The 26073-nt window shown below is 38.1% G+C and overlaps 1 protein-coding gene and 2 long non-coding RNA genes across 4 annotated transcripts in view; 2 read left to right on the forward strand and 1 right to left on the reverse strand.

Moving 5' to 3' along the window:
• LOC139129402 (E3 ubiquitin-protein ligase TRIM71-like) overlaps nt 1-26073 on the forward strand; it is a 143683-nt gene that overhangs the window by 20490 nt on the left and 97120 nt on the right. The window lies entirely within an intron of this gene.
• Nucleotides 1320-16993, reverse strand: LOC139124504 (uncharacterized). Its single transcript, XR_011549933.1, has 3 exons — nt 16825-16993; nt 5391-6242; nt 1320-1887 (listed from the first exon to the last, which is right to left on the reverse strand). It is a non-coding gene; the product is annotated as an uncharacterized lncRNA (long non-coding RNA).
• The window catches only part of LOC139124508 (uncharacterized), a 29990-nt gene continuing 28796 nt past the window's right edge, over nt 24880-26073 (forward strand). Inside the window, exon 1 of the long non-coding RNA XR_011549935.1 lies at nt 24880-24894. This is a non-coding gene — a long non-coding RNA (uncharacterized lncRNA). The remainder of the gene's footprint in view (nt 24895-26073) is intronic.

Consider the following 26073-nt stretch of genomic DNA (forward strand, 5'->3'; position numbering starts at 1 on the left):
ATTCAGACAATGAAGCGTGCTCAATGTGTTTAAGCGGGGCAAAGGTATTGCTAGCCATGGAACTAAATTGTAGTGGCTTTTTCACAGTCTGTTTCATTCGCTGGGCAATCATCAGGAGTGATATAGATGGGCTTGGTGCTACGTATAAGGTCAGGTGTGTATGCAAATGGTGTGGTTGTCAGGCGCAATAAAGCATCAATGAGAAGGAATTTGCTCCTGTGTCTCCATTTTAGAAAGAATTTCTGAGTATTTGTTTATGAGTTTTGACTTTTCTGAGTAGATAATATGCAATTTCTTTGTGATGCAGACGTTACAGCGTTTTGTTTTGGTTGAGTAGGGCTGCCCGCTCTGCCAATGATAGACCATGTGACGTTGTATTTTGTGTTGTTGTCCTTGAGGGTCCATATGTATTTGAAAGTCCAATGCTGTTCCTTTGGTTTGATGTTTTTAATGTGTATTTGTGTATGTATATGTTGAGTCTAAGTGTTGTGTTTTGCATGATGTTTTGTAGAAATGGTGGCTTTGTAAACTGCTGAGGACGTGAGGCAGTTTCCGGATAATGGACAATCTTCTTTTTTGCATCAGTTGCATCACTTAATGGCTGGTTTGTTCTTAGTCTGTGTATAAATGGTTGTTATGGACTCTGACGATGCTGCCCATATTTCCTGTACAGCTGTAGCTAACTTTCACATTGTTTTTATTGAAGATCATGTGTATGTCCATTGGGAAGTTAGACTTTAATGATCAAGTTGAAGAATCTTCCGCATATGTTGGTTTTTGCTGCTTTATTCACTTGTGGGTCATACCAAATTATCTGCAAGCTTGTGATCTTTTAGAGGTGTTGCCAGTCAGTGGTTGGCTATGGTGTCCGCTTGTCCTGAGTGCTGTTTAATATTCAGGGAAGGCCTTTTACAATGTTTGCCTTTGCAGTCTGCGATGCTAGATATCCTTTTGTTGACTGAGATTGGTATTTGTTTCAAGATGGATGGTGGATAGTTGGATCATTTATCTATGTAGATTAGACAGCTGGTGTTTGCTTTGCTGTAAGGTTGAAATGTTGTGTTTTGCAGGTTGAGTGTTACATTAAGGTAGTACGCGCCTCGAAAGTGAAATGACTTAAACATTTGCTCAAACTTTCTTCAATGAAAGTTTCAACCAATCTCTTACCAAATCAACGATAAAAATCAGGGGTCATTATGCAAAGTTTAAGGTAGTGAAGCAAATTACCCAACATTTTGCGATATTTCAAATTCAAAATGGCCACCCTTCCTGTGTTAACTCTACGGGGAAAAATTAAACATTGGATTTTCAAAAAAAAACTAGGACGGTGAAAGTTTTTCTTTCTTTAAAAGCTTTAAAATGAGCCACAAAAAGTGGTAAATCAGAAACGAATTGTAGAAATTTGAGTCTGACTATCTGTCCCCAAGGCACATCACTACCTTACGGAAATCTGTGGTCTTGATGATTGCTTGTATGGAGATGCAGCATAGGTCAAAATGAATGGAAAATTGACACAATTTCTTTCTTCATTTTATCACACTGCCTTGGTAATCTGCTCTTTGTGACTGCAAGGCCGTCACCTTGGAAGAAGCTGACATAGGTTTTCCGAGCAAGTATTTGGCTGAGCGATGAGATTGTATGATCTGACCAGTTCGCATATTTCTGCTCCATCAAATGCCCCATTGTCACATCAAACATGTCACCAGTGGAGCTTTCTTGCAGATTCTTTGTCTTGCAGGATGGACTTTCTTGAATGCATAATGATGTTCACCTCTTAGTCTGTGATGCTGGTATATTTTTGTGCATGCTGGATCACATCTGCTGGCAATTTCTTGGTAATAGAGGGGTAGAAGTCTGTGATGCCAAAGGCGATGGATGTGCTGTGTTCTATCCGTTTGAACACATGGATGAATCATAGGGAGATAGTCACTGAGTCTGGAATTAGAGAAATGACATCATCTATGTATGTGAATGTAACGTAAAAGTGTATATATATATATATATATATATATATATATATATATATATATATATATATATATATATATATATATATATTACATGCCTCGATGTGAGTGCAAATCAGTGGATTGATTTGAATAGGAACATCCAGGGAGTTAGAAGGCCAGTGAACAATCTACTGACCGGTTTCCATGGTTACCCAGTTCAGTGAAGCCCTTCGATGTTTTCTACGTCAAAGTAGAAGCTTAACACTAGATGTAAAATATCCATGTGTGAACTTCTATTTTGATTTTCATTAAAATCTGCTTGATGCTGGTTGATAATGGTAAAATTGTTTGCCATGCATTTAACTAAATGTCATATAGCATTGACTGTGAAGAGACATAAAATAAAAATATTATTGCCTGAATACATGGGTTTATGTGCCCTTGCAGCAGGAGACAATTTGCCCTCCTTTGCGATTGTCATCTGCTCTTGGGCACATAAACCCATGTATTCAGGCAATAATATCTATCTATCTATCTATTATCTATCTATCTATCTATCTATCTATCTATCTATCTATCTATCTATCTATCTATCTATCTATCTATCTATCTATCTATCTATCTATCTATCTATCTATCTATCTATCTATCTATCTATCTATATCTATCTATATATATATATATATATTATAATATTATATATATATATATATATATGTATATATATATATATATATATATATATATATATATATATATATATATATATATATATATATATATATATGTATATATATATATAATCCCATGGTATTTTTCTCTGTTTGACGTCATCGTATACGAGTGTTTTTCGCGGAGCCGTATTACTTCGAGCCGAAGGCCAGAAGTTGTGCGGCTCCGCGAAAAACACGAGTATACGATGACGTCAAACAGAGAAAAATACCATGGATTATATATTTATCACATGAACAGTCTTCTTATTTTTCTTTGATGTGGATCGATCAAAATTATTGTAACAAATTGCATGATTTTTATCGCGCTTCTGTTTTTTATTTATGCGGATTACTTACATTTAGTGAGTAAAGCGGTCCGTCACCCAGGAGGTGTGCAAATGTTTACAGGTATACTTTCATTCATAAATCCCCTTAAGCTAAAACTTTGATACATGGAATGGTATCTCCACCAATCAGACATACGGATTCGGTCACGTGCGCGTGTCAATCATTGTCTCGCGCTGGAGCGATGCCAAGGCAAGTCTGCCATCGGCGGACATAGCTTTCACCGCGCTGGCGACGGATAACGATAGTATTTTGAGTTATTTAGAATATTTAGAATAAAGCAAATGCAACGGCACGATCGAAACAGTAGTTATCATTCTTAGAGATGCTGTGGCTTTTAAAATATCACAAGTTTACGGCCTTGGCGAGCCCGAAAGTTTCAGATCGATGACACACACAGTGTACGCTTGTAGTGGGCACTGCCGTCACCGGTCTCCGCCGGTGGCCATCTCAGTCGTCAATGTTTTCGTCATACGGACTTTGATATTTGCTGTAACACATATATCGCCCGTAGGTACTTCCCAATTTTGTTACTTGACGGGAACTCTGTTCTGTTGTGAGTGTTGTCCGAGTCAACTTTCGAAATGCATCGGATTCTACAGCGCTGCACTGCAGAGTTTACGCTACAGTTCGACAGCTTAGGCTTGATTCCGATCGAGAAACAACGGGGTCGGAATAGTATTTGTGTGATGAAGGAAATTTATCGTTGTTCGTCGATATTTGTGCCTTCTATGTCGCTTTCCCGAAGTTTATACAGTATTCATTTATTAAGTTGAACTTTCGTTGAGGTGTATCTTTCGGGTTTATCGCCAACCGGGATCGCCAGGTACGACGATATCCACATTGAGCCTTGCGACTGGAGCCGTGACAAACGATCGACGGTATCCGCATTCGATTCTTGGGAATAGTAAAGCTTTAGCGACTCGAAATTTCGTTGGGCATGCCTTCTATGTTTCCGTATCTGGATTTATCGGGTCATCTTTTTGTCAAAATGCCATGAGAGCACGGCACTGTCTGTGTCGCGACGTGCACGTACAAACGGTACCATTGCAGGAAAAAAGTTTCGGTTGATGACGTACAACAGGGGTAATATGGATTTCTTATCTGTGCTGGTGTACGTCACACAGGTGGAGATACGGGCCAGTTCATGTGATAAATATATATATATATATATAATCTGTCTGACGATAGCATGAATGTGTGAAACTCTAGTGAACACATATTGCCTGGTCATGAGGGCTATAGCGCCCGTCTATTACCCCCGAGGGGGCCGTGTGTTACCAGAAACACATCGCTATTCCCCGAGGCCGTAGGCCGAGGGGTATAGCGATGTTTTTCTGGTAACACACGGCCACAAGGGGTAATAGACGAGCGCTATAGCCCGAATAAAGACCAGGCTATAGGTGTTTTATAACACACCACTTGCTCATGTTTTATCGTTATCTAGTTTTTAATATGTTTTGATATTTTGCACCACAACAATCCATTGTGACAAGTTTACCGGGCGATGTTTCCACAGCGGTTTCAGTTGTACGTACCATGGTACCACTATCTTTCAAAAATATTCTAAGCATACCTAGCGACATCCTTAGTTGCACTTTAATCTTTTCCGTCGATGAGCTGTTCAAGTTCCTACGCTGTTGGAATGTTGGAAAATGTTGGAAAATCTGTTTCAGAGAATGTGTCGTCACCTATCCCGGACGCACATCACGTTCTAGTCACCCGCCATTGTTGCAAAGCTGCAGACGACACTACGGTCACGTGACCGGGCACTTTTCCAAATTTGGTCACAACTATTTCCCTAGGGAAATAGCTTTTCAAAAAATACCCTCTGACGTCACTTTTGTCGATCCGATGGGGACTAGACGTATCTATTTTCTCATCACGTGACGTATTCTGGCGAATCGCGACACGGAATGAGCATGTGGTGTGTTATAATAGTAGATAGCAAGCATTCTTGATGTAGTCTCATATATATTTAAGCAATAAAGCACACCCAGCGACGGTATACCACGAGATTTTGACTAGTTCACGACATGTAGCGAGTGCATATATGAAGTGAACTGGTCAAAATCGAGTGGTATACCGTTTCTGGGTGTGATTTATTGCTATTATATCATAACAGTATATTGAAATTCTGGCATGGAATGTCAAAAACGGTTTGTAGCTCTAGCTGAGAGCTCGCGCGTATGCCAGCCGTGGTATATCGCCAATATACCATGGTTCTTTTCACGTCTCGACCAATCAGATCGCTGCATTTGCGCCATCAATATACTGGTATGATATAATACACGTTATAACATCCTTTTGCTTGCTTGGTCTAAAATGTGTCCATCATGTATGTATGAGTACAATTGATTGCACCGTGTAAAATGTTACCTACCGGTATATAGAAAAGTGTAGAGTATCTTGACTGACAGGTGTATATATTTCAAATCCATTCATTAGGGTTTGGATGTGTGAACCAATGGCTTCAAAGTGGCATAGCTGAGAATCAGTATTCAACCTAAAATCAGAAAACAAATTGCAAACAAACAGATAACAGTCCCTCACTGACTACGCATGGCAGTTGACTGATCTGGGCTACATTACAAAATCAAAACGAGAGTGTGTCATTGCTGAGTAAAGGTGGGGCTATGAAAGAGGTTTTAAGTATTTTGTAAAGCACAATTACAATTTATTTTATTTTACTCAAAGCAACTGAGTAGTTGTGTTTGTCTGTCCCAAGATCCTCTGTAAGCAGTCTTCAACGTGTTTTACAGCTTTCTACCTACCTGTTCACCTGAATAGGTTAATTAGGTGACTGGCATGTTTTATCCAAGAAACAAGTATGAAGCAATACCATGGATAAACAGAAATGAATGTTTAAAATCAGAAACACAATGATAACAGAAATATATGGTATACGGTAGCTCTCTTTTTGGAGGATGTGATGGCCCTGAAAAGGGCCGTTTGGTTTGTGTGTACAATATGTACACGGTGTTGAATTCCAATCTTAGTTGAAACCATTTAGACATCTTCAGCATGGCTGCTGTTACCAGGAAGGAGGTCCTATGTAGAATGGGATTCTGATAACTTTTAGCTGCCGTCTTCATCTGTCTTCTCATCTTCAGTAATTCTGACAAAGGTACTTCACTGACCTTTGTCCATTTCATCATCTGCTTCTCTGTCAGTCACCATGATTTGACTAGTATTGTATATCCGTAGGAAAGCTGGGTGAAAATGCAGTCTTCACCTGCAATGTAACAGAAAGCAAAGAATGTGGATTAGCTTTTATTTAGAGAGTTATACATATGGCTTTATGAATATTTTAACTGAGATTTCAATTGCTTTCTTTCAAACTATCTTACTCCACAGTTCTCACTATGAATAAGACCTTTTGGCAGAATTCTGAATAACACAAGACACTAATGGTAAACTTATAATTTAATAATTTAAAAAAATCCAAAATCCAGTACTACAAGAGTGATAGACCACATTGTTAAATTGATAGAAAAAAGATGATTTTATAGTTTTGATTGTAATGACTATGATTCATATTTGGCAGCTGTCAATAATTTCCTGCAAAATACCTTTACTGTTCAAAGTTGAACAGAACAAAGGCAATACCAAGTACTTATCCTCAAACCAGGTGAAAAACATGATTCATCCATTCATCTTATGTGTAATTTGTAAGCACGTGCAATAACTACACAATATATACAGCTAATATTCTGCATTTAAGAATATATGTGAAGGGCTAGAAGAGCTAGAAGGGCTACAATATAGAAGACAAAGTTGTTTGTAAAGGCATCTCTAGACAACTAGGTAAAGTAACACATCACAGCTAGCACAAGGGGGTGACAGAAAGAGACATACATTACAGTTATCAGTACCAACATGACTATTTGACCAGCATGTAAGGATAATGATCCAAGTTAACCCTTTGAACCCTGCTCAGAAGAAAAAGTTTATATGACATAGGTCACAAGGGGGTTAGGGTGCAAAGGGTTAAAGACTCTTTGGATATTTTCATAAGGAGTGCTACATAAGGACAAAGAAACCTTTGAGTAGCATAAAAATGACTGCAATAAAATGTTGAGAGATGTTTTGATGTTAGCCAGTTGATGGTCAGTCTTACAATTTTAAGATAACATCTACTGGTATTTATGGATCCCTTTTGAGTAAAAACCTTAAATTTAAAAGCTGAAGTTTATGAATGTACTTGAATGTACCATTATTATGTTAAACAAAATACTTAAGCTCGACAATATATTTTTTAAAAGATAAAACTGCCAAAAGAGCAAGATCAAAGGAATGATAGCATCAAAGAAAATGACTTGATGGAGTTTGTTTGAGAGAAAAAGAAAAAAATATTGGCAAAGAAATAGTGCACACACAATGAACTGAAAAAAATACAACAACAACAACAACAACAACAACAACAACAACAGGCTTTCACTTATGAGTATGTGTCTCAGTCACAAAATGGTAACCAACAAGATAATTTAGTATGGCCAACATAAAAAAGGAAGAACATAATCAACAAGTGTCAGAGTAATCAATGACAATAACAATTACAAGCATGACAATATTTGAACCAATAAACACCAAATATGCTGAGCAAATGAACTTTTGCATGGCCACTGCAAGACAATAAAGATACAAACACTGGTCGAGTAATGTTTCAACATTTATGGACAAAAACCATCTGAAGGAAATATTTTGCATATTTCAAGACAAGGGACTTGTACATGTTGAAACAGAACATCATTTGGCTATGGCCTAAAGGTAAAATAAACAAACAATATTACAGATTTTATTATTATCCACATTTAAAGACAAACCACAAAATTAAACTGATTCAAAGTTTTGGATTACTTGGGCATGGAAACTGAAATTGTTCAACAAAATCTTAATTTGTTTTTCCAGTAGTCTTCACCATCAACAAGTGCATGTACAAAAATGTTTACTGGTACTAGAAAATATTCAAAACAGCAGCAGGAACTCCCAAAGTATTTTTACCTTCAAGACACTCAGCAAAATAGCAGTGGATACTGTGCACAAATTATTATACCAGAGATGTGCAAATAATTACAAAAAATGGGATATTGAAGCCAATTTGTCCTGAGTTTGAAAAAAAGCCAAAACATGGACTGAGAAAATGATACAGAAGGACACTACATATATGTGATTGAGGTCAAAACACAAGACAACAATTTGCAACTTGACAATTCTATCTGTAAAACAGGAGCTCACCAGCAATAAATTACTTACGAACTGAACATCACATTTCCATCAATAAAATGCATATATGTTGCCATGGAAACGTGTTAATTACATCAACATGTATCTCTGACCAACATCAAAACACAAATCTACGTACCGGTACAACCTGGCAATTTTATCTTTGAGCTGATCACTGCAATACAATGACTTACATTTTGACTAAAAATCACATTTCCACTGGTAAATGTGAATATGTTGCCATGGTATATGTGAGTTACTTTAACATCTGTTATTTAGGTCAAAACACAAAAATATTGACAACCTAGCAACTTTTATCTCTAAAACATGAGCTAATCAGCAATACAATAAGAATTACTTGCATTGTGGACTGTAAAACACATTTCCACTGATAACTGCAAATACTTGCCATGGAAACGTGTGAGCTACATCAACATCCATCTAGGCACCATTTTACAAGTGGCATAGCCACAAACTGATGACGTCAAAGATGTGCGTACTTATGGAAATGAGGTCAAAGGTTACGTTCTAAAAGGGGCGATAAATTATTTTGGGGGTAAGAGTTAGGAATGGGGGCTTGGAAACTAGGGGGAAGTGATTGAAAAGAAGGGTCCCAATTTTTACTATCTTTCCCTCCTTTTGTAGTGTCCTATAACTCTATCCGCGTCTTCTTCAGCCAGCCTGATACCTATGTGGAAGCAACGGTTGATTAATGACAAGGGAGAGAGAAACGTTATTTTTTAGTTACGTTTTTTTTACACAACAACAATTACCGCTGCCGGGGGTCGAACCCAGAACCTCCAGCATGTGAAGCACTACCTATAACCTGTGCTCCACGAGAACAAGTTGCCAGAAAGGGATGCAATGTTTCATATTAACGTTAGGATGATAATGCTAAGCAGGAACTGATGAATTTATAATGTTCACTTGTAATGATTTGAAAGTCTTTTACGCATTTTCTTCTTTTATTGAATTTATGCCTCTGCATTGATTGCTTTATTGCCTGTCTTTATTTTTTTCTCTGCATTGTCGTGTTAGTTGTGCAGATTTGTTATTTTTTAAATATTTTTCATATTATTTCTTGTATTTGCACAGTTAAAGTATAAAATTGTCACTTCTTCAGATGTTTTATATGTTGAAAACTTTGTGCTCGACATTTATTATTGAATTTGTCATTTGCTGCCTTTTTTACAATACGAAAGGTGTGTGTTCCGTTTTTGACAGGATACACTTTTATATAAAAGTTGTTCATCACTCAACATGTACGAAATGCAATATTTCATTGCTATTACAGATGAAAACGTGAACAACAATTCGTTGGATATGCCACGGAAATAACAAAAATTCCACCCATCGACGAAGTGAATTAAGTACAGAAGCAAACGAAATTCGCTGCCAATATAATGATTTAGGGTGCATATATTGTCACTAGCACGAACTTCGTCTGGTTTCTGCATTTCCAGTGTCACACACATTCCAGCTTTTGGCCATACAAATTTTGACTTGGGCACTATCCGGTTTAGGCCCTGAGAACCGGATAGTGCCCACGTCTATGAATATTCAGCGTGAACGAGGGCGATAAAACTACAAAGAATGCTTCGGATAAGGCTGGCAGGAACGCAAACAAATTATCTCCACTTTATCCCAAATTCTACACTTGGCTCTTCTAAGTATTTCTCTGCACTCCCACCTGGCCAGTCCACAACGACTGGATTTTCGGTAGTTGAGAACGTCGACACCAAACGATGTGAGTTGAAACGGATACTAGCAAACTATTAAAGTGCATGTTATGTTGTAAAATACCAAAGTCACCATTTTTGGTCGAAAATGAAAAGAAATGCGTTGCGACACACGATAATGTCTGGTATTTTAAGCCCCACAGTCAAACCACGGCCATACATGAACGCGCTCGCTTATGTCCGTACTCTCTAAGCTGACATTGTATGGTATGCATTACACGTCAGCGACGAGTGCTACGCTTGCGATCGTGTCGATCGGTACGACGGTATGACATGTATCAATGGTCAAGTTCAAGTGACTTGAATGACTACAAAACTGATACAGGTGCTGAACATTTCGGCCGATGGGACATAACAATAAAACAAAAACTGACCAGCTTCGCCTGTTTGTAAGCGCCAGCGTTCCCGAGGACAAGGCTTCGCTCACCCCATACCCGGGCCATCCCGCACCTCGATCCCTGCTTTGTACCATGGAGGTAGGAGTCTCTCCTTCTACCTCCATGTTCGTACTTAGCCGGTGGTTAACTGTTTCTATCTTTTATCTAATGTAAGCCTAGTATATCAATGGAGATAAGTATGTGGTCAATTTTGATATACTGTAGTCGAATTTTGATATGCTGACTTATTCACTATATTAAATCACCGACAAACAGAAAAATGCCTCACATACCGGCTAGCCCGTGTAACGCCGGGAACACACCGGAGGCTGTACGCAACTCACGGCTAACATTACCGGGGGTCGAGCCCAGAACCTCCAGCATGTGAGGCACTAACCATAACCTGTACTCCACGAGAACAAGTTGCGAGAAAGTGATGCAATGTTTCATATTTACGTTAGGATGATAATACTAAGCAGGAACTGATAAATTTATAATGTTCACTTGTAATGATTTGAAAGTCTTTTACGCATTTTCCTTCTTTTATTGAATTTATGCCTCTGCATTGATTCTTTATTGCCTGTCTTTATTTTTTTCTCTGCATTGTCGTGTTAGTTGTGCAGATTTGTTATTTTTTAAATATTTTTCATATTATTTCTTGTATTTGCACAGTTAAAGTATAAAATTGTCACTTCTTCAGGATGTTTTATATGTTGAAAACTTTGTGCTCGACATTTATTATTGAATTTGTCATTTGCTGCCTTTTTTACAATACGAAAGGTGTGTGTTCCGTTTTTGACAGGATACACTTTTATGTAAAAGTTGTTCATCACTCAACATGTACGAAATGCAATATTTCATTGCTATTACAGATGAAAACGTGAACAACAATTCGTTGGATATGCCACGGAAATAACAAAAATTCCACCCATCGACGAAGTGAATTAAGTACAGAAGCAACGAAATTCGCTGCCAATATAATGATTTAGGGTGCATATATTGTCACTAGCACGAACTTCGTCTGGTTTCTGCATTTCCAGTGTCACACACATTCCAGCTTTTGGCCATACAAATTTTGACGTGGGCACTATCCGGTTTAGGCCCTGAGAACCGGATAGTGCCCACGTCTATGAATATTCAGCGTGAACGAGGGCGATAAAACTACAAAGAATGCTTCGGATAAGGCTGGCAGGAACGCAAACAAATTATCTGCACTTTATCCCAAATTCTACACTTGGCTCTTCTAAGTATTTCTCTGCACTCCCACCTGGCCAGTCCACAACGACTGGATTTTCGGTAGTTGAGAACGTCGACACCAAACGATGTGAGTTGAAACGGATACTAGCAAACTATTAAAAGTGCATGTTATGTTGTAAAATACCAAAGTCACCAATTTTGGTCGAAAATGAAAGAAATGCGTTGCGACACACGATAATGTCTAGTATTTTAAGCCCACAGTCAAACCACGGCCATACATGAACGCGCTCGCTTATGTCCGTACTCTCTAGGCTGACATTGTATGGTATGCATTACACGTCAGCGACGAGTGCTACGCTTGCGATCGTGTCGATCGGTACGACGGTATGACATGTATCAATGGTCAAGTTCAAGTGACTTGAATGAGCGCAAAACTGATGGTTTATCCGTTGTTATGGACAAGGGTCCGGCATTCACAGGTGCAGAACATTTCGGCTAATGGGACATAACAATAAAACAAAACTGACCAACTTCGCCTGTACAGTTTGTAAGCGCTAGCGTTCCTTAGGACAAGGATTCGCTCACCCCATACCCGGGCCATCCCGCACCTCGATCCCTGCTTTGTACCATGGAGGTAGGAGTCTCTCCTTCTACCTCCATGTTCGTACTTAGCCGGTGGTTAACTGTTTCTATCTTTTATCTAATGTAAGCCTAGTATATCAATGGGAGATAAGTATGTGGTCCAATTTTGATATACTGTAGTCGAATTTTGATATGCTGACTTATTCACTATATTAAATCACCGACAAACAGAAAAATGCTCACATACCGGCTAGCCCGTGTACGCCGGGAACACACGGAGGCTGTACGCAACTCACGGCTAACATTACCGGGGGTCGAGCCCAGAACCTCCAGCATGTGAGGCACTAACCATAACCTGTACTCCACGAGAACAAGTTGCGAGAAAGTGATGCAATGTTTTCATATTTACGTTAGGATGATAATACTAAGCAGGAACTGATAAATTTATAATGTTCACTTGTAATGATTGTGAAAGTCTTTACGCATTTTCCTTCTTTTATTGAATTTATGCCTCTGCATTGATTCTTTATTGCCTGTCTTTATTTTTTCTCTGCATTGTCGTGTTAGTTGTGCAGATTTGTTATTTTTTAAATATTTTTCATATTATTTCTTGTATTTGCACAGTTAAGTATAAAATTGTCACTTCTTCAGGATGTTTTTATATGTTGAAAACTTTGTGCTCGACATTTATTATTGAATTTGTCATTTGCTGCCTTTTTTACAATACGAAAGGTGTGTGTTCCGTTTTTGACAGGATACACTTTTATGTAAAAGTTGTTCATCACTCAACATGTACGAAATGCATATTTTCATTGCTATTACAGATGAAAACGTGAACAACAATTCGTGGATATGCCACGGAAATAACAAAAATTCCACCCATCGACGAAGTGAATTAAGTACAGAAGCAACGAAATTCGCTGCCATATAATGATTTAGGGTGCATATATTGTCACTAGCACGAACTTCGTCTGGTTTCTGCATTTCCAGTGTCACACACATTCCAGCTTTTGGCCATACAAATTTTGACTTGGGCACTATCCGGTTTAGGCCTGAGAACCGTATAGTGCCCACATCTATGAATATTCAGCGTGAACGAGGGCGATAAAACTACAAAGAATGATTCGGATAAGGCTGGCAGGAACGCAAACAATTATCTGCACTTTATTCCAAATTCTACACTTGGTCTTCTAAGTATTTCTCTGCACTCCCACCTGGCCATCCACAACGACTGGATTTTCGGTAGTTGAGAACGTCGACACCAAACGATGTGAGTTGAAACGGATACTAGCAACTATTAAAAGTGCATGTTATGTTGTCAAATACCAAAGTCACCAATTTTGGTGGAAAATGAAAGAAATGCGTTGGGACACACGATAATGTCTGGTATTTTAAGCCCACAGTCAACCACGGCCATACATGAACGCGCTCGCTTATGTCCGTACTCTCTAGACTGACATTGTATGGTATGCGTTACACGTCAGCGACGAGTGCTACGCTTGCGATCGTGTCGATCGGTAGGACGGTATGACATGTATCATGGTCAAGTTCAAGTGACTTGAATGAGCGCAAAACTGATGGTTTATCCGTTGTTATGGACAAGGGTCCGGCATTCACAGGTGCAGAACATTTCGGCTAATGGGACCTAACAATAAACAAAACTGACCAACTTCGCCTGTACAGTTTGTAAGCGCTAGCGTTCCTTAGGACAAGGATTCGCTCACACCCATACCCGGGCCATCCCGCACCTCGATCCCTGCTTTGTACCATGGAGGTAGAGTCTCTCCTTCTACCTCCATGTTCGTACTTAGCCGGTGGTTAACTGTTTCTATCTTTTATCTAATGTAAGCCTAGTATATCCATGGAGATAAGTATGTGGTCCAATTTTGATATACTGTAGTCGAATTTTGATATGCTGACTTATTCACTATATTAAATCACAGACAAACAGAAAAAATGCTCACATGCCGGCTAGCCCGTGTAACGCCGGGAACACACGAGGCTGTACGCAACTCACGGCTAACATTGCCGGCCAACTTCAAGAATCATGTCTCAATTTTTTCCTTTCTCCTCCAATAAACCCGAGACAATTTTACTGACAGTATTACACTATAATAACCAGTCTTGTTATGAGGAACTGTGTATACACTAAAGTTTTCGATTTCATAAACCAGAATTCAGATCTCTACGTTCAAGTGACGAAGTTTCTCTTAAAACTCAACCAACAAGACTCAAATTATGATGATCGTTCTTTCTCATATGTCGCCGTAGCAGCAGCCATAGCTAGCTCTCGTACGTTGCGACGGAAAAACTTTTTTTTCCGTTGCACGACTCGGAGTTTCCCTTTGCAATCCATATTCGTCCGGGGAAAACGAGAGCTACGACTGCAAAGATGAATGCCGCTCCTTCCTTATGGAATAGACTTTCTAGTCATATTCGTTCAGCATCAAAGACCTGCTTCTTCGAGAAAGCATAGTCATGCAACACTGTGTAAAGCGCCAGTGAAAATTTTCTTTATGCTTTGTCTAGAAAACTTAGGTGATTGTGCTCAGCTCACGTCTTAAGTTGTACTGAAAATAGCGTCTAGGACCCGATAGCTACGCTGCACCGAAATTATGGAATGACCTGCCGATTTCCATCAAACAGTGCGCTTCCCTGGATAATTTTAAACGATTGCTTAAGACTCATCTTTTAAACACGTCTATGGATTTTAATCTAGCCATTGTTTGACGCTTTTTTATTGTTTTGTCCACGTATATTTTGCTCTACGTGTTTCTTTTTTATCGGAGTTTAAAAAAAATAATTGAGTTTTTTACTTATGTCAAAGCGCCTTTGAGCACTTTATTAGTGGATATATGGCGCTATAAAAATGCTTAATAATAATAATAATAATAATAATGATATTATCGGATCCTAAACGCTATTTTCAATTTTTTTATTCAGAGCTGAGCACAATCACGAACAAAATGTTACACTTGGTGGGGGTCTTCGAGATAAGTGGAACGGCGTTTCTGTCCTATCACTGGCCATGCTTGGTTTAGGCGTCAAATTTAAAATTCATGGTTATCAGTCAGTACATATTGACAGACACACCCACTAACTCATTAAGCTGGCAAACGCTCTCGCAGAAATTTGTATGGCAAAAAGCTGTCATGCATCAGCGGCAGTGGCCTCATGAGTTGTAAACTTAGGCGTGATATTAGTTTTTAGACCGTCTCAAAACATTTGGCATAATATGGTGTTATGTGCAGAGTTGCAATGAATCGATGAAGGGACTGTAAACTTGAAGGACAGAGAATTGAAATATGTTGAACAAGTAAAATCCACGCCTTAGCTTTGTCGCCGAAACGCCTCCGCAACTTGAACTCATAATAGTCTATAAAGACAAGTTGGAAATAAGTCTGAAGGTGTGAAGCCAATCCAAGTTCGCATGGCATGCATCCACATGCATTCAAAGGCATTCATCGGAATAATTTTGGAACCTGTAGGAACAAATCGATAAAGCATTGGCATTACGTACGCCGGTCAACAGAAATTAAAAAGCAAGCACAAATATCGCGACCAATGACTCCAATCACCAAATGTCTGTCACTGTGTCGACTCAAGCTGTATTTGGACTTCCGGAACTTGAATTCATTATAGATGTTTTTTTTGTTTACATCCGTGTATTCATAAATTTCCATAATACAGCCTGGCTAAAAATCTATTGGGAGGCATATCGCAAAGATAAAGGAAACAAATTTGTGGACAAAAAATTAAACCAATCAATAACAGAGTTTGAACTAATGTACAGGTGTGATTTTCGGTCTGTAGAAGAAGTAATGCAAATGAAAACATACAAAGATTTTTTGTCTGTCATATTGATTATTATTTGCATTTGAATGAACTCTGAATTCTGTTATGTAACTATGTGCCGTCTTTGGCAACGGCTATATTGAGAAGGGGTCAATATGACCATTGCCGTCGGGGTCACTTTGTATATGACAACAAATTTGATGAATAAAACGTTAGAGGGGACATATTGTACCCGGAATTAGACGGAATTATTGCCGCGATCACATCAGCTAACTAACCCTAACCCTAAAAAGTCTGTGACGGTCTTCATTTGCTTAACTTTGTGTCGGATGAAGCACAGTGGGAGCCAGAACTTTGGGTTAGCTGACAAAATTGTCGGAACTCCGCTCGCTTCCCTCGCTCCGTTCCGACAATTTGGTCAGCTACCCAATTCCTGGCCCCAACTGTACTTCACCCGATACAAAAACTAAGCAGTCGGAGATTGTGACAGTGATTTGAAGAAAGTGCAAATTTATATTATTTTAACCTTATTAGTTAGTCGGTGCCGCAATTACGGGGCGTCTGTGTTTTGTGTACGGCGATTTTGACGTCATCAGTTTGTGGCTATACCACTTGTAAAATGGTGCCTGTATTTCTATAATTGTCATCAAGGTAAAAACACAAAACAATTAACAACCTGCCGACTTGTCAGTAAAACACGAGCTAATCAGCAATACAATGACTTTACCTTATGGACTGAAAATCACATTTCCACCGATAAAATGTTAATATGTTGCCATAGAAACGTGTTAATTACATCAACATGTACCTCTGATTGACATCAAAACACAACCAAACAATTTACAACCTGGCAATTCTATCCATCAAACATGAGCTAATTAATCAGAAATGCATGACTTACCTTACGGACTGAAAATCACATTTCCATCCATAAAATGCAAATATGTTGCCATGGAAACACGTCAGTTACATCAACAAGTATCTGTAATTGAGGTCAAAAATACCAAACAATTTACAACCTGGCAACTCTATCAGTAAAACATGAGCTAATCAGCAATACAATGACTTACCTTATGGACTGAAAATCACATTTCCACAGATAAAATGTGAATACGTTGCCATGGAAACATGTGAGTTATATACACATGTAAGGAAGTTGTTCCTTTAAATGTTCCATGTGTTTGTGTAAACAAAAAAAGTTTGCATTCAGTCAAATTTGTCAGATCAGAAAATGTTTGACTTCATAGAAATTGTAGTTTGCAAGTTGACATTTGACCTTTGACTATATTTTTGTTTTTTCGAAGGCCATCTGGTCAAGGGGAGTGTCCTGAAAGTGTTTGGGTATGGATCAATACCGGGACGATTTGATGGAGCTTATGGAATATATATCAAGAAGAACGGTCAATGGGTTATATGTGATAGAGAGAATCATAGAGTTCAGGTTATTGATCCAATCAAACTCTGCTGTGATCTCACCTTACAATTCCATGCATTCCCACAGTCATTTAATCCATGGAATGTCACAGTGGATGAAGACAATGACCAATACTTTATGAGTGATTACAGGAATGAACAAGTTGTAGTGAGTTCTGGACAAAGCAAGATTTTGAAATGTTTTGGACACACAGAAGGAATTGATCCTACCGGTATCTGCTGGAGTCCTGATGGTTTTATATTCATTGGTGACAGAATGGAGGATATGTGAGAAAATATCATAAATCTGGTGAACACATTGCAAGAACTGGAAAAGGACAAGTCAAATATCCCTGGGGTCTGATTATAAATAAGAAATGTATTTTTGTGTCAGATTTTGTCAGTAAATGTGTTCATGTTTTGAATCACAAGATGCAAAGTATAAGAGACATTGGCAAGGGATACTTAATAGGACCCTGGGGTTTGTGTTTTGATCACAAACAAGATGGCATATATGTTTGTGATTACTATGGGGATAGAGTGGTTCACTTCAATTGTGATGGTGAATTTCTCAGCTATAAAGGTCAAGGTCAGTTAGAGAGACCCCTTTACATTGCACTGTGTAAGGATAATCCATACAGATTAGTTGTAACACAGGATTACTGTGTTAAACTACTGTACATATAAGTAGACATGACACCACATCATGTCAACTCTGCAGGGATATCTCTAGTGAAAATCTGTAAATTTCCTGACAAATTTTACACAACAAATTGCAGCTGACAAGTTGTAAATGTGTATTTTTTGCTGTTGTTTCAGTAATTCGCATATTTAATAATAGACCCTGGAGGGTCTTTAATTTAATGGTAATTTTGAATCAAACATTGAAGCCTTTCACTTCGACTAACTGTTTTATGAAAATGTTTTGAAAAATACTGTCGATTATACATTTTTGTGTATTTTTTGACAGCACCAGTTGCAATTTTTTGCGAAATATTTGTGAGACTAATTTCTTTAACTTTCACAGATGTGTGCATGAGTGTACAGACACATACAAAGAAGCAGACATTACAATATACATGTCAAGACTGCACTGCACGTATTTTTCTGGTGAAAATCTATAACTTTCAAGACTAGTTTTACACAACACAATGCTAGCCTATAGATGGGCTCAAAATGTTGAATTTTTGATGTAAAATTTCAAAATTTGGGTATTTTAAGTCAATTTTGGATAAAACATTTGAATTTTCCTAATGTGACTAAAATAGTTGGTGTGTACTACAAAACTATTAAAGTTTGGACATTTTCATTTTTTTGAGATGAATCCGGCAGCAGATTTCACATGTTTCGTTAAACAGACAGCCCGTTGCACCGTTTTGGCAAAAAGATAAGTTTTCACAGAGATGTGTGTTTGAAAACATACCTGGACTTGTATGTAGCGACGCCTTGATAACTTCAAAACCAGTATTATTTCCGCAGTATTCATAAATTTTCATGACGATTGAGGACAGAAGTACACAAGCAAGGGTCGCCATGTTACAACCGAATTGCCAGTTGCGAGCAGGTTCAACCGAATTCATCGAGCGAGACATCATATCGCAAGAGGGCGCTATGATTAATTACGCTATCAGAGAATATTTTTCTTGTTGAAAACGTCACCAATCTTGCAGATCAACGCTTGTACTTACAGTTGTCTTTGTCTTTTTTGGAAATGAACTTACTGGATTACGATTTCCATGTAAAGCAAAAGGCTATGACACGTCCATAATCCTCTTTATGAGAGGCAGTGTCTGTTTGATTCCAAACAGTTTTTTTTTTCTGAAATGACGTGCACTTTGTAGAAAGCTGGAGAGAGAGAGAGAGAGAGAGAGAGAGAGAGAGAGAGAGAGAGAGAGAGAGAGAGAGAGAGAGAGAGAGCGAGCAATGACATTGAACAATTCTTCTGTAACTTGTTATTGTTCTATATGTTTTCTTAGCAGACTTAACAATTTTGTATCGTGCCGAATATAATTCGCGTGTCACTTCGCGTTTCGACCTTTTCCTGAATGTTTAAAATTAGTGTTGTACAATTTGAAAGACAGGACAGTGTAAATGTTTGTTTGTTTTCAAAAACAAATAAAATTTTGGCAGATTGTAGATCTTACAGTCAGAATGGTCACAAGTGCCCGTGGATTTTACCTATGTCGTCGTGTTTGATTTCTGGTACAGGGTAAATATTTCAACTTAGGTGACTCCCTGGCCCCGATGAATGTTCCCGTTTTATGGACAACTTGGCCATGACAGTGACCTACATATAATAAGCCCGAACTCTTGACGGGTAGTTGACTTCGAGCGCTACACAGTTTGGACAATAATCATGCAGATTACAAATGATAATTTAAATATGTATAGAGTACACAATCAAAGGTATTGTTTTCCATTCAAAAGTGAGTACAAAGTGATAAAAACATTGTTACGATTCAATCTTTTATTATCCATTGATGGAGTTTTAAGATTATTGAGTCAAAAATGTAAAGTTTTCCTGCTTAAATTTCTGAAAATCCTACCTTTGCTTCTTGTTTTGACTGTTAAAAGTAATAAAACACCACATGCCTATACGGCAACCAAGAAGGTCTCGTATTAGATTCCATGTAGACTGTAAACGTACAATGTGCAAAGCCTGTTACAAGAAAACCTGATAGCTCCATGTATGTATGTATGTATGTATGTATGTATGTATGTATGTATGTATGTATGTATGTATGTATGTATGTATGTATGTATGTATGTATGTATGTATGTATGTATGTATGTATGTATGTATGTATGTATGTATGTATGTATGTATGTATGTATGTATGTATGTATGTATGTATGTATGTATGTATGTATGTATGTGTGTGCATCCGTGTATGTATGTGTGTATGTGTGTTTGTTAGTGCGCGCGCGAGCATGTATACGTATGCTTTGATTACTTTGGCGCTAAAATTTCCAACCAATCTACTTTGATATCACTTTCAAAATTTGAACAAGTTTTACAACAGGTTAACAATGTGATTCGATTGGTGACACAGATAAGTAATACAATTTTCACAATTGTATGTGCAGTTTCGTACCGGCCTGTTTCTGAACCGTGACAGTTTGATGACCTGAGGCAGTGAACATTTTTCTCATCCAAAGAACCTAAAAATGTACCAACATGAGTGGTAGAGCACAAAAGAAATGTAAAAGTTTGAGAAATATCTCTCCCCGAGGCACATTAAATTTGACATTGGCTTAATATTCAATTCGCAGTCCCCAAGGGTGGAGGGACTGTGTTCAAATGTACATGATTAGAGAAAAAATCATAAGGCCAAAAAATTGTTTCTGGTCATCGCGCGCGTCATATATCATACATACTCATCAGTACAGCTATCCCTGATATCCCTGTTTTCATTTCCAAAAATATTATGCAGCCAGTGATAAAGGACAATAACTGTTTCAGCAAACCAACATTGTTAAAAACAATAAGAAAGAAAAAAGAAAATCGCGTAGTTGCATCACTGTTGCTGAATGCGAAAAAACAGACACATTGTTTTGGCCCTAAGTACAAACATATTTTATTGATCCGCCGGGTTTTGTGCAACGCTTTGCAGTTGTCTCGGAAAAAGCACCCCGCAGAAGAGCGCCCCAACCGTTAATGCCAAGTAAAGATTCCCACAATGTTATGAGATCCCCGTCAGGAAGAAACACAGGGTCGATGAGTTCGACTTAATTGTTTTTATGAGTAATTTGCAACATTCAGCTATATGGCAGCTAACACTTGTTGAATTACAACGACTGAATAAAGAAGTTTTTTAAATTGTCTATGAAATTAATGTTCTTCGTTCAATTTTGGACAAATTTGGCATTTGACTTAATGTCGTTTCTGTCTGTAATTCTACTTGTCTATTTGTACCGGCTTTTCTATTTTTTGTAATTATTTCCTATTGTTTGTAAGCCCGTCATTTCGGTAGCTGCAGCACAGTAAGTGAGGCTACCTACAATTCCCCTTGATTTGTTCACTCAGACAATTTTTGCTAACGGCTTTTTAAATTTTATCAGTTTCTTAACATTTTTTAACTTAAAAGTTAAGTTCAGGATTATTTGTTAAAATAATGTTCCAAAATTATTATGTTTAAAATTCAAGAGTAAATTGAATGAGAAGTCGATGTTTGGAGGTGCTAAATTTTGCACACTTGTCAAGATAAAGTTATCAGCAACTAAGATGGTCAGACATGCAAATTTCCTTTATTACTAACATTAAAAAAATCAATACCCTTTCTATTGCCAATACAGATGCAACTTATTCCTTTAGTTTTTTTATAAAATATTGTGTATGGCTGTCAAAACTCTATGTCGACAAAATTACAAAATTGCTATCACCTCCGCGAAAAGGTGTTGATCTTATCATTATTCACAGTGAGAAATCAGAAAATTATGATTATCAGAATTATGTTGCCAGAATTTTGAAATATGGACCAAGTTGTTCTGTGTACAGAAGAAATGTTCTTCAGTTCAATGAGTGATCTCCGTGTGTACAGATCATGGAGAATTGTGGGTAGCCTCACTTACTTTGTGCAGCTCAGATATAACACTTCCGAACGTTGCAGCGCCACTATTGAGAAAGAAAACTTAACCTCGGCGAACGAGAAACTAGCTTCGCTGCCGAATATCTGACAAATTAAAACTTTTCTAACAAAAATTATCCTATTAGCTATAACCCTACTCGTCGGATGAAAATGATCCCAAAAGTAGTTATGGTCCACGTAGTGGAGGGATTTTGAGTTTTAATTGACAGAAATGAAATAGAAATCAATACGACTACATTCCGATTTCATTTCTGACGATGACGTTGGCAGCGGGAATCATGGGTGCTTGACGATGGCACAGATATGAATGACGTCATCATTGCACAGCAAGTCATGATACGATCGATAGACCTGTGCGGGAAAGCAGTCGGAGAAGCTCAAGCTGACATTACCCTCCGATCAGTGACGTAATGTGGATCTAAAATTAAAATACCCGCCGAGGAACAAACTCTGAGGCAAAACCGTAAGAAACCGTAATGCGGCAAATTTCTTCAAATTAAGACTACAAAGTTTATAATTTAAAAAAGGCGCATCTTCTGCATTAATTGTATGTTTGTATTGGATGCAAAAGTCAGGCATTTATATTGGTATATGGATACATCATCAGGACAAGTTAACCCCCAAAACGACTAACAGAACACAAACACACACAAAACCCAAAACAACAACAACAAAATGAAACTTGACAAATTAAAACATGTACAATAACGTAAATAAAAGTTTATTGGTAAAGGAAAATGCCGCCGAAATGTATCGGTTTATCCTATTTAATTTTGGTCCATTGTCTATGACCCAGCCCCCCTCCCTCCCTCCCCCCTCTCTCTCTCTCTCCCTCCCTCTCTCTCTCTCTCTCTCTCTCTCTCTCTCTCTCTCTTCTCTCCTCTCTCTCTCTCTCTCTCTCTCTCTCTCTCTCTCTGACGTGATACGGTGACAATAAGGACATTGTAATTGCAATATGTGGCACATTTATTTAAATTAAGACTTCAAAGTGATATTGTCTTGTGGAGCATCTTTCCCGGTAGTGGCACACAATCACAGGGAAGAGTATACCAAAATTTGTTCCACAAAATATCAAAACACCTTAAAGCCACTGTAGCTGTAGCTTTTGAAATTTGTGAACCTGAAAAAAGCTTTCTTTTTTCTCTGGTTTTCTTTAAATTCTACAAATTTAAAGGATGTAGTCTTTTACCATTGAAAAATTGGACAAGAAAATTTAAATTTTACCGTTATTTTGATTTCCCGCCATTTTCAAAGTTAGTGACATTACAAAGAAAACATGGCATATGGTATCCGAGTGGAAAACATTCAGTACTGTGCATAACATTGGACTACTCTGTTGTTTCCGTGAAGATTCATATATGCACTGCGTACTGTGTTTTTGCTTTATTTGCATGAGGGCGCCATTTTATGTTAGGGCAAACATTTATTATTTATCTTGCTCAAAAATGCACCTGTAGTCTCAGCGGACAGTTTATTCTATCTGTGTAAATACTCCTCAATGAGTACATTCCAATGAACTTGTTTTAGTTTGGAAGTAAAATCACAAAAATAATGCGAAAAAGATACAGCTATCGGGCCTTTAATATCAAGGATTTTTCAACAAAAGACACCCTTATTATGAGAAATATAGAAGGAAATTAATCAGGAATAACCCCCTAATTTTTGAAATCAGGGAATGGGTGTGGTGGGATAATTGCAAATAAGGCTACAAGCATGAGATGCTGTGCAGACCAATGGGATTGTCTAAATCCAATGGGATTGTCTAAACTCCACCAGAATTTTCATATCCTGTTTGGGTTTTTGTCTCTTCGTCATCAATGGTAATAAACTAAGCTTTTATGATTCGGGTCGTGTTGGAGCCTTGAAAAGACATGCCTTGGGGACTATGCTTTGATGACAGGCTTTCAATTACGGTATTTTACATTGCGACGTTGAAGCCATTGTCACACACAGTTTGAAATATCCGGATCAGGCTACGGCTTGTTGGAGCTTACACAACAAGACAGTATATGCTGTTGCAAAAACACAGGTACAAGAATATCAGCCAAACTGTTGTATATACGTCAGGTACCCTATTGTTTCTCTACATGTAATGCAAAATGACGTCATTACTTTCCTTATCGCATCCTTGTTGGAAGATAACAACAGTGTCTTGTCATGCTAATATATCTGACGTCAGCACTCAAGAGTTGTCATGCAGTATGTGGGGGAAAACAAAGATTTTCTGTGCGTGGTTATTTGTAAATACAAGACTGATACTTTAAATTATCGTGTTCAAAATGAAAGTGACTGGTTGAGTTTGGGAGTCGTTTTAGCCACTGTGCTATGTAATCTTTCACTATTAATTGCCCACGTACATACATGTAAGTCACGGTTAACGGTTGTAAATTGTCTGGGCAAGCCATGTTTTGACAACGGTTACACGAAGTTGCTGAAGAAGATTTCAGCTGCCTCGAGTCTGTCGTGTAGAACAGTCATCGTTTAGTTGAACAGGCCGCTGGATGTTCAATTTGAATGAAAATCAGAGTTTGTTGAATGAAATGCCATAGCAACGCTATCACGCTTCTGTTATGTAAATTTACTCAGTCAACCTGCGCCACTTCATGAATAATTAAGTAGGTTGATTTTGGCTGGCGTGAAATTTGTGAACGTCCATCGATTGAGACAACGTCCGAGAACTTGTGGGATTCGCCGCTGTTTTTCAATGATTCTTCCGTCCATAGCTGTCATCGCTGGTCGATGAACACTCAGCCACCATGCTCTGATTGGAATTGTTACAATTTTGTGAAACTACGACCGTTCAATCAGGATATATATTCCCCGATGTCAACGTAAAGCGGGGAAACTTTGTGAACGTTCATACACGTCGCTTGTGAAAGTTTTGAAGAACTTCAACCGAGAAAGATGCGTCATTTACAAAAAATATTTATTTTTCATTTACACAACATGGACAGCATACCTAGTGCAAGGTAAGTGTTGCCAAATGATATTGAGGTATTAAGTGTGACTGGTCAAGATTTACCACTTTCTCAGTGGTAATCTCGCCAAGCTGGCTGTCAATACTCAAAATGGCCGACGTGTGTTGCACAATCTGTACAGTACCTGTAGCTTCTCAACTCAAAGAAGTTCGTGACCATGATCTCACTTAAGTTCTTTACCGAAATGAATTCAAAGTTTACGAGACTCGGTAGCGTTTCTGATCCCTGAAATGACCCAGGTTCATCACAGTATGTCTAGGAAGCGAGGTTTCTTCGTTCGTCCACATACCTTCAAAACATGCACGTCCTTGAGGTGCGAGGTGTGAAGACAAATGGAGGTGTGCATGTTATTGAACCTGGGCAATTCTCATTGTCAGTGGAAAACACACTTCCTAGAGAATTTTTGCGAAATTTCGTCTCACGTGTAACTTTAACACAACGCTGTTAGGTGTACGCAATCTTGAAAAGATACGACGGAAAAATATGAGATAAACAAGGGATCGTTGATATTGTAAGTCACTATTATTTAAACTAAAAGTAAACAAAACAAAAGCTAGGGCTGGCTTGACTTAGTTAGGGTCCCTGCTTGCAGTTGGATAATACTTGAAGTTGCGTAAACTATTGTGCAACACGAAAGTTTTTAATAAAGAGATTGTCATTAACTTTTGGAAAATAGTCAGTATTCACTATTTGCCCATAGACTCTCGAGAGGGTCTATGACATGCCACACACAATGGCTCAACTTCGAGGTCGTGTCAATACTTGGATGGAGCTAGAAACGAATCCGTTTCCACATGCAGCTCCATGGTACTTGTAAGTTGTAGGACAGGGCACTTATTTGATTATATTTTATTAAAGTACAGGATAGCATATCTATGTGGTTTACTTCCTGGTCCTAGGATTCTAAAATCTCTATGATTTTTTTGAACAGATGAGAAAAATGTACAAGGGAATAATACTAAAATGCATTGCTCTTCATACTGACAGAGTAAATTGGACTCTGTGACAGGGTAGCCGTGTAAAACTTCTGAACTCACCTCAATTATACAATTATTTATTAGTTACTTAATATTTGTGTGATACCATGGATGAATAATAGAGATGGTCATACAGTCATACATATTCCAGCATTGAGAGCTAAAGAAAATATGTTTAAAGATAAATGACTGT

Source organism: Ptychodera flava, chromosome 3 (assembly GCF_041260155.1).
Source record: "Ptychodera flava strain L36383 chromosome 3, AS_Pfla_20210202, whole genome shotgun sequence".
NCBI lineage: Eukaryota > Metazoa > Hemichordata > Enteropneusta > Ptychoderidae > Ptychodera > Ptychodera flava.